The 9,581-nt window shown below is 38.8% G+C and overlaps 1 pseudogene; it reads left to right on the forward strand.

Moving 5' to 3' along the window:
• LOC131080992 (sulfotransferase 6B1-like) lies at positions 1 to 8,141 on the forward strand (annotated as a pseudogene).
• Positions 8,142 to 9,581: the final 1,440 nt, after the last annotated feature.

Here is a 9,581-nt window from a genome sequence, read left to right on the forward strand (position 1 = left end):
ATGGATCTGCATGAGCAGAACTGTGCACCATGTAATGGCCAGCTGGCACTGTCCTGTAGCTGTCACAGAAATGTCTCCAGCCTCCTTCTGCAAAGCTCCATAACCAGGTCTGGTCAGTGTGGGAAGTCAGAAACCTTCAAAGAAATGGTGGTAGCTTGAACTACAAATACCATTAATCTGGAGAGAATCAAATCCTTTTATCTGTTTTTCATTTGCTTTTAATCTCTATATGTTTTAAAGCTGCTTCTTAGAAATTTTGAATCAGGTGATGCTTTCTTGTCAGTCTCTGGGTTCACTGTTTAGCAGGATCACTGCTGGGTCTCATATCCTATAGGTGGGGCTAGGCACTTCTCCTCCTGTCTCTCAGCTCAGGTGCCATGGCAGATGTCTGTATCAAAGGCTCACACTATGAAATCTGGATCCTGACTTTTTTTTTTGGTCAAGAAATATAACTGCCCTCAAAATCCCTCCTCATGACATATATCTTCTAATTATATCTTTCTCCACAAATACAGGGTTTGGCCTTTTTCTTTTTCCTCTAGTTCCTTAGGATAAAATGTGCTTTCTGGAAATAATTGGCCCAACTGCCCTTTCTTGCAAAAATACACTGGAAATACTCAGGAATTTAGTCTGGAATATCTTTTTCATTTTGAAAACCCTACTCCAATGGTAAGCTATTACATCCCACAACACTAATAATTTACAGGTCATTTTCCCTCTTTTTCCAACCTTAGGGATGACTGTACCAAATAATTCTTTTGCCAGCAAGTAAAAATACTAAATAAACACATTTTTTATCTTTAGTCCATGACAATTTATTTTCAAGGGAAGATAGGGAAGAAAAATTAAGTAAGCTGTTTTGTGTTTTGCTAGGGTGGCTGGTTTCACATCACGAATCAGCAAAAGTGCTACTTCATAGGACAGCAATTTTTAGCTGATATCAGTGAAATAAATGGTGCAGGTGGTGCCAACTTTGTGCCCTTTGGCACTCGTCATTGATCAGATGGACCAGGCCATGTGATATCCACTGGTTTCAGATTATGCCTGCACATAGGTAGTCTTTCTATGCTGACAATGTTTTACAGAAAGAAGGGAAATGAAGGGAAAGCAAAGGATTGTGTATGGACTGGAAAAAATAGATGTAAAAATGTAGGGCTCGATCATCCTATGGGCACAGCACTATGGCTCAGGGACCAGGGAGCGCCCTGGATCTCTCTTGAATCCCTTGGGGAGAGCAAACGGCAAAAGCATGCAGGTATGTAGTTGATGGTCTGATTCCTTCCAGTGCCCAACAGGCAGCAGTCAAGAGATGGAGATAAGAAAGGATGGCATGTTAATTCTTGGCATAAATTTTGGGGGGGAACTATTTTCTCATTTTTTGTGACATATCCATCCTTTTGCCAGAGACTTAAATATTGAACCTGCTCCTAAAGCCAGTTCCTTTACTGGGGTCACTGCAGTCAGCAGCTCATCATGTGAAGTGCAGGATAAACACTACTCACTGTAGCTCAGGTTATATTTTCATCACCTCCCTAAGCACTGATCAATTGTTAAACAATGACTGAGCTCATTAAAGAAATGTAGAAATGAGTAATTTTTGTGTAACCACCAGAAAAACAGGCCTCTGTAGTGCAGTCTGACGAGAGGCCCAAGAGTGCCTGTGCCCCTGTGCCCTCCTGGGCTCCAGCAGCCGGGAGCAGCCGGCCACACTCACAGGAGAGTCCTCAGCTCAGTCTCTAGTGCACTGAACATCTTCTCTCCCAGTCCCAATACATTTTATCTAACTTTGGGGAGAATGATGAACGAGTGATATAATAAAGAAAAAAAGGAAATCCCAGCAGTAAGTACTGAAAAGAGATGAACTGCGTTGAGGATTTTGATCATGACTTTTCAATTCTAATCTGCAATTCATGTAGTTCTATTTTGTTACATTCAGTTTATAAAATCAGTGTTGTAGACACAGAATTATTGGCATGATATTTTAAAATTATCTAAGTCATTTTAGTAGAATGCAATTGCATATGGCTGCTTATCTGGTTTGTTTATTTGCAACTTCTATTGATTTCAAAGGTCTTTGACTGGCGCTGCATGTATCTTCACAGGTTCAACAAAAGGTAAATTATTGTTCATAGGGTCAAGATAAAAAAAGAACAACACCCCAAGCATTTATTAAAGGACAATCTGTGGGTTTCTCCTTCTACACAGCATTTCACACTGTGACAGAGCCTGTGTGTGAGAGAGAAGAAGAATGGAGAAATCCAAGAACACATCTCATGATTTCATAGATAAGCAAATGATGGCTGCTAGCTCCAAGCATCGTGATGAACTGCTTTTTTCTTATAAGGGAATTCTCTACCCTGCTACTATTTGCTATCCAGAAACATTGAAAGCCTTGGAGTCCTTTGAAGCCAGAAGGGATGATGTAATTTTGGCAGGATATCCTAAAACCGGTAAATATATTTAGTTTTTTTTCATAAAAAGATTCTGTAACAGCAAGTAACAAGGTTTGGAACAAATATAGGCAGTATATATGATTTATAGCGAAAAAATATGATATATTATGCTAAATAATTGTATTTAGAATGTTTAACAAATTTTGTAAAACTGATTTCATTCTCAAAAGCACCAGAAATTCTTTATGAATATTAGATATGGGAAATTTTCTAAAAAACTGTGAAAAACATTCTGATTTTTTTTTTCTATAGCATCTGAAGTTTTTTGTTGTCTTTACTTTTCATAGTCGTGAAGTTAAATGCACAAATTGGAGACAATCAAAACACAGTTTTTTACAACAGAGGTAACTAGGTCTCCTCATATTCCACGATCTGCTCCCACATGTATATTTATAAAGTTAAGAGCTTTATGTTTTTACAATGTAGCCTTTGGTACCTTCAAATGGTATATTCAATATTAATTTGTTTAATTCCCATAGATGTCAGAAATAGCTATCAAAAATATTTTTGTAGTCCTTGAAGTGATTACACTGTTCTTTAAGTGTTGGGAAATCAAGAGGTCATCTTTGCTGGGGTTGCAAGTTTACCCTACCTATGGCTCCTTGTGCCTCAAAGAAATGGTCCACATGCAAGTCAAAGATTTGGATTAGTTGTGTCTCATATACACTTTAATCTTGCTGTTTCCTTCTTCCAGCAATTGGTTCACAGTGCCTTATAGTGGATATTCACAAAAGACAGGATTATGAAGGCTTTGCTTTTTCTTTGAACTTTCTTTTTGAGGAAATGGAATGCACTTGTTAAGATTGCACTGAGAAAGATGTAGGCACCAAGTGTCCAGAAGTCAGGACATGGTAAATCAGAGATGAGAGAGCTATGCAGGCTCTTTGTTATCTTTTGAAGAAACAGATAACAAGCGTGTCTAGGAAATGTCACGTCAGAGAGGTTTTTCCTATTGTTAAAGAAAATGAGTGCACAATTTTTTGATCTAGTTCTTCTACTGTTTTGAGTATTGTGACCCATCTTTCTTCCAAAGATATTCCAGCACACCAGAAAACACTTCATGTATTAGCTTTAAAGTACAGGTTCATCACCCCAGTCTCCCTTATATGTGTCACATTAAAATGTATTACATTAAGGCAGGTTTTCCTAGTTGAATCTCTGTGGTTCTTCTCCCTGATTAGTCAGTTTACAGTATACAAGTTAGTTTACAGTGTACTGAAGTGTTCAAGTGGGAGAAATGTCTCCTTATGAGGAGCAAAGGTAGGATCCTGGGTGGTGGTTGACCAGACAGTCAGCTGTGATTGTATGACATGAAAGGAGACCAGGTAACTCACCTGGTAGTACTAGCACCTCTTGACTTCCCTGGTAATTCCATTTCTGTCCATTCTAAAAGTTTTGCAAGCACTTCTGTATTTTTCTTCTTTCAGGCTCAAACTGGCTAAGTCAAATCTTAACTGACCTGATAGCCATATCTCAAAAGAAAACACCTGGTAGTGAAAGCACTGTGAATGCTGAAGAACCAAGAAGAATGCCCTTCATTGAAATGGGAGATCTTGAAAAATATGAGGTGGGAACAGAATATGTATGGAAATGATCAACATTATGTGCTTCAAATACTGAATATATGATGTATGAACTCTTCCATTTTTCTATAAGAACTTTACTACTCCTCTTTATGTGGCATCTGGTCAGGATTAATTTACCATGGACTGTCAAATATTGAGGGTTGAATGAATATTTCAGTGGGACTTGAGAGGAGGACATACCCATGAGATACATAAGAAGTTCAGAAATTCAACATATCATCTTTTGTATTTAAGAAGAGCTTCATGAAGTGTCAAATCATGTAATATTAGCATTTGTCTCTTTTACTAGCTCTTCCTCCTCCTCCCCTCTCTCAGACCTAGAGATGCTTCAGCTTTCACAGAGAGCTAATGTGTACCCCACGTCTATATCTGATCCCTTGTCTACCAGACCTGAAGAGAGTTATCACAAAAGAGAACTAACAATGAATAGTCTTTTTCCAATTGTTCATGGGCTTTTGAACATTAGAGCTACTCAGAGCAGCCCACTAATATCCCAGGAAAACACTCACTAAAAAACCCAAAACTCATTTATATCAGCCATTAACTGTACATAAGTTCATCAAGGCCATATTTTAGCATAGGTTAATGAAAAGAATACTTGTACTAACTGAGCTGTCCACTTTCCTCCTTCCAATTCTTCAAGCGAATGACCAAATTACCTTCTCCAAGATTTGTGGCTACTCATCTCCGTCCTGAAAATCTTCCCAAATCTATCTTCCAAAGCAATGCCAAGGTGAGTGTTGATTTTAATGTATTAAAACAAACACTTCTACATTTTTTTTCAGTTTAAAAAGAAAATGTAGTACTTTTCTGGCATTTAAGTATCACTCTACTACTAAGCGTTTATCCTGGCCATTTCTACACGTTTACGGCTCTATATGTTTAAGTACTGCCATTCATCTCACTTAACCACAGTTTGCCCTTATTGGCTCCTTTGTGACAGGTTCCACAAGAGAGTTACAGGGTTTGAACAAATCCTCCAGAGGCAAAATGGATTTTGATGTGATTTCCTGTGGGAGGAATTTTATGGCATTGTTGCAAGTGAGGGCATCAATGCGTCAAATTTCAAGAAGCATTTATATTTTTTAGAATTTTCCCTGTCACTTCAATGATGACCTATGCTTTTATTGAGCAAAACATACTTAGAATATGCATAAATAATTTGGTTAATTTGTAAAAGATAATAATTATAGGCAACCATCTTCTCATGGTACCAAAGCAAAGTTAAATACTGCACCTTCTGAATTGAGAATGAAATTGCTACTTCTGCAAGGAGCACATATGGTATTAGAAATCCCCAACTGCAGTTATAAAGTATATTATTGTTATTTCTTTTTTTATGCTGTACTCTTCTACGTCTTTCCCTATAAATAATATTTTAATTTTTTTCTAGATATTGTTACTGATTCGTAATCCAAAAGATGTTGCTACATCTTATTACCATTTTTGCAATGGCTTGCCAGTTCTTCCCTCCTATGAGACCTGGGATGATTTCTTCACAGATTTCATGACAAAGAAAAGTACAGTATAATTTTCTGTCTGTTTCAATTGTCCAATGATTTGTTATTTTATAAGAACCTTTGTTGTTTGGTAAATCAGCTTCACTAGGATCTTTTGGTTTGCAGTACAAAAGACAGGGAGATTAAAGACAGAGAATTAGAAATCTGAACTGAAGTTTAGCTTACTGGTCTTTCTGCTTCAGGCTACTATTTAATAAAACTGCGATTCCAGAGACTTCTTGAATTTTTACAAACTTGTTTTTTTCCTGGAAAAAGCAGTTCTTCCTTAACTCTACCTTGGGTCCCCTTTACCCCTACTCTCCCATGTCCAACATCATGTGTCTGTGGTGATATATAATCACCTCAAAGGCAAATTGGATGAAAGGAATTATTTGGACTAAGTCTAGTGCATTAAAATGGGGACTAATTCTAATGCATTGTAAAAGGGAAAAAGTGAAAGCACTGGTTTAAGTTTATGAGTTTGGCATAGCTCATGGCCAGTAGAAAAGAAGGTTCAACAAGGTCTTAGACTGGATTAAGGCAGTCTTACAAGATGGTTGGCAAGATGATGGCTTTTTTGGTGAACTCAGAGCTGTCTTGAAAAGGTTACAAGTTTTATTTTCTGACTTATATATCATATCATATGTTTGAGCCTGGAGCAAAACCGGACTACAGAAATGTGTAAACCCTGCCTGACATGATTAATATAGCCCTTGACTGACATAGCTTCATGAGCAAAACCTGTATGATCTTAATTTATGCTTCATCTTGCGATCCTTTGTTCTGTTTAGTGGCTTGGGGATGCTATTTTGAATACCTTTCTGAATGGAACAAATATGCTGACAAAGAAAATATTATGACAATAACTTATGAAGAGGTAAAAGAGGTAAGGTTATCAATAGTTACAAATACTTTATACTTCAAGGGATTTTAACTGAAGCAATACACCCTTATATGCCTGCAAGGTATCCAAGGTGTGTGAGACAGATTTTTGTTTAAAGGGAAGAAAAGGTGAAATTCAAACTTAAAAACCTTTGTAAAATTTTGCTTGTGAAAATATTTCTTGTTATTTTTTTATCTATGATATCAGACCAAATATTTGTAAATATAGATTTCCAGTAATATTTTTAGGAAGCAGCCTAAATTATTACAGCAGTGTAGATTTTGCTCACCTTTAAATCACATATAATATTTTGTAGCGTAGAGGAAGAGAGCTCGTAATATCCTCCAAAATAATTGTGGAGAAGAGGAACACTCTTGGCCACTGTAGTCCAAGAGAACTCTATGAATACCCTATGTATGCAGCCAGCTGAGCAATATAGGAATGTGTAAACACCATGGAAAGCAGAGTCATTTGTTTGAAAGTCATGCCATATGTTACCTTCCTCTTTCCAGAATCCTGCCCTGAGTGTGAAAAACATAGCTACATTCTTTGGAATTCCTCTGACTGAGGAACAGCTCCAGCTGGTACTAGACAGGAGCAGCTTCCAGTCCATGAAGAAAAACTCAGACAAGACCCATGGGTCATTTGGCAATGTTTTCTTTCGCAAAGGTAGGAAGCTCCAAGGGGCTCAGAGGTAGAAATGTGCCACTCTCAAGGATTTGGGCCATTGTCTGGTTCTTTTTCCTGCACTCACATTAGAATTGTAAGATAGTGTCAAGCAGGTGATCACTGCTTTTCTTGACAAAAAGGACAATTGGTGAGGAAGATGCACAGCAAGGGTCTCACAGCAGAGCCACTCTTGGCTGCTCACAGGTGGCTGGCAGGAAGGAGGAACTGTCATGTGTCTGAATTCCTCTCCACCTCTGTGCCTGGATCACCAAGTGCCCAGCCTTTGGAGCTGGCAGCACTGGGCCAAACTCAGCCTGAGTGGAGGGACCACACTTTGTAGGAGAGTATGGGAATCTTCTGAGATGGCCACTGCCAAACTCTTGTTCACTCTTACACACTAGAACTAAGCCAAGCTAGCAAGAATCCAGATGGACACAAGAGAGCGAAGACAAGGGAACTACTTTTGCAGTGTAATATGGGGGAGGTTGACATGAGGAGGACAACCTCATTGTCAGAATCTATTTCTGCAATTAATGTTAAAGAAGTAACTGCATAAAAGCAGAAGCTGCCAAAGGAGCAGATAGTCAGCTCTGCCTCCTGGAAGATGATTATTAATTCTTCCTGACCTTCCACTTTGCCTAACATTGCTGACTAGAGGAGAGAGATGGAGGGAAACAGAATTTTAGGCTGCCTTTTTGAAACGTCGCCTTAAGTGGAGTTTGTTCTTTTGCATGATGAAAGATGATTCACATATATATGTAAGTCCACTGATTGCAGAAAATTACATTGGTATAGAAAAATGTTTCATCTGGAAAATGGATCAATGTGATTTAGTGTGCAATGCAATAAAAATGACAGCTGTATAGAAAAAAAAAAGAAATATCTTCATTTTCAAGAGATTGTTTTTTGCTTCTTTGAAGGTGGTGTAAGTGACTGGAAGAATCTTTTCACTGAAGATCAGAATGAGAAAATGGACAAAGCATTTGAAGAACATATAGCAGGAACGAAACTTGGGAAGATGTTGAAGTATGACTTGTACTGCAAAGCCTGAAGAGAAATGAAATGTGGTTAGAACAAGAACTTTGCAGATCATCTGAATGCTATACACTGGAAACCTAGATCAAATGACCCAAGTATCTTAGAATTACTGTAAGAATGATTGCAGCAGCCTTTACAGTGACAAGCCTTTTGTTTAATGGTGAAAACTTTAGCTACACCCATTTCCCGAAGATGATATAAACTAATGATATTTACAAATACTCAACAGCCCTGTTCCTGTTGTCACCTGGAAGGAAATGCCCCTTTTCTTTATAGAAAAATTCTATCTCCGTAGCCGATTTCTAATTATTTAGCATGTAGATTTTTTTTTCGTTCAAAAATGTTTCAAATCAGTCAACATCTTCACAGAAAATATCTGATATATGTGTAGTTACTGTGACCAACACTGTATTCAAGGGCATGAAAGAGAGTGAAAAGCCCCTCCACAGGGTAATTCACCTTCCTGTATTTCCTGTCTGTGTTGGGATGACCAGTGGAAATATCCGTTTCACCATCTCAGCACACCTCAGCTTCTAAAAAGGTGTTCCCCAGAACACAATTACAGCCCTGGAAGGAACAATTTCACCCAAAGACTAAATTATGGACATGAGGAGAGGCAAATGAAAGGCAAGAAGTAGAATTTGATTTACACTATTCCTATAAAACTTCACATACAAGTGTCCCTCCTGTCAGATTTAATGACACAAAATTCTCAGATGTGAGTATTTCATCCTGAGAAATCTGGTTTGGGTGATACCTGTCCTCAGGTCTGGACACTGCCTTACAGTGCCTGGATGCAGGACAGAGCCATTGCCTGTAAGGAACCTTTATCCTGGGTGGTGTATCCATTTCTGGAGTAGTGTGTGGTAACCAATAAGTAGGGAAGTTGAAAGGAGTTGAAAAGAGCAATAGAGGTCTGCCTCTGCTTCTGCTAAGGGATGAGATGTGTCCCTGAAGCCAGCAGGGTAGCACTCCACAGTATCTGCTCAACAGCTCTGCCCCTTTGACCTTGGGCACACCCTGGTTGATTATTCACCAGGGCTGTGAGTTACCCTCAGCTGGCAACTCCCAGCTCAACTCAGTGGCCCCACAGGGCCACTCACTCTTTCACCTTCAATGGGATGGGGGAGGGAAACAGAGTGAGAGGAGTCATGGCTGAAATAAAGACAATTAAATACCTGAAGCAAGAGCTATGTGTGCAAGCAAAGCAAAGTAAGGAATTCATTCTATCCTTCCACCAGTCAAATGTTCAGCTGTGTCCAGGGCTCCATCACCCATGACAGTGACATGGTAAGACAAGTGCCTTAGCTCTCAGCATCTCTCTTTCCTTCTTCTTCCCTCACATTTTATTGCTGAGCATGACTCCATATGGAAGAGAATAATCCTTGGATCAGTTGGGGTCAGCTGTCCCATCTGTGTCCCCTTTTAATTTCTTGTGCACCTTCAAGCTACT

Source organism: Melospiza georgiana, chromosome 3 (genome assembly GCF_028018845.1).
Source record: "Melospiza georgiana isolate bMelGeo1 chromosome 3, bMelGeo1.pri, whole genome shotgun sequence".
NCBI classification, from domain to species: Eukaryota; Metazoa; Chordata; class Aves; order Passeriformes; family Passerellidae; genus Melospiza; species Melospiza georgiana.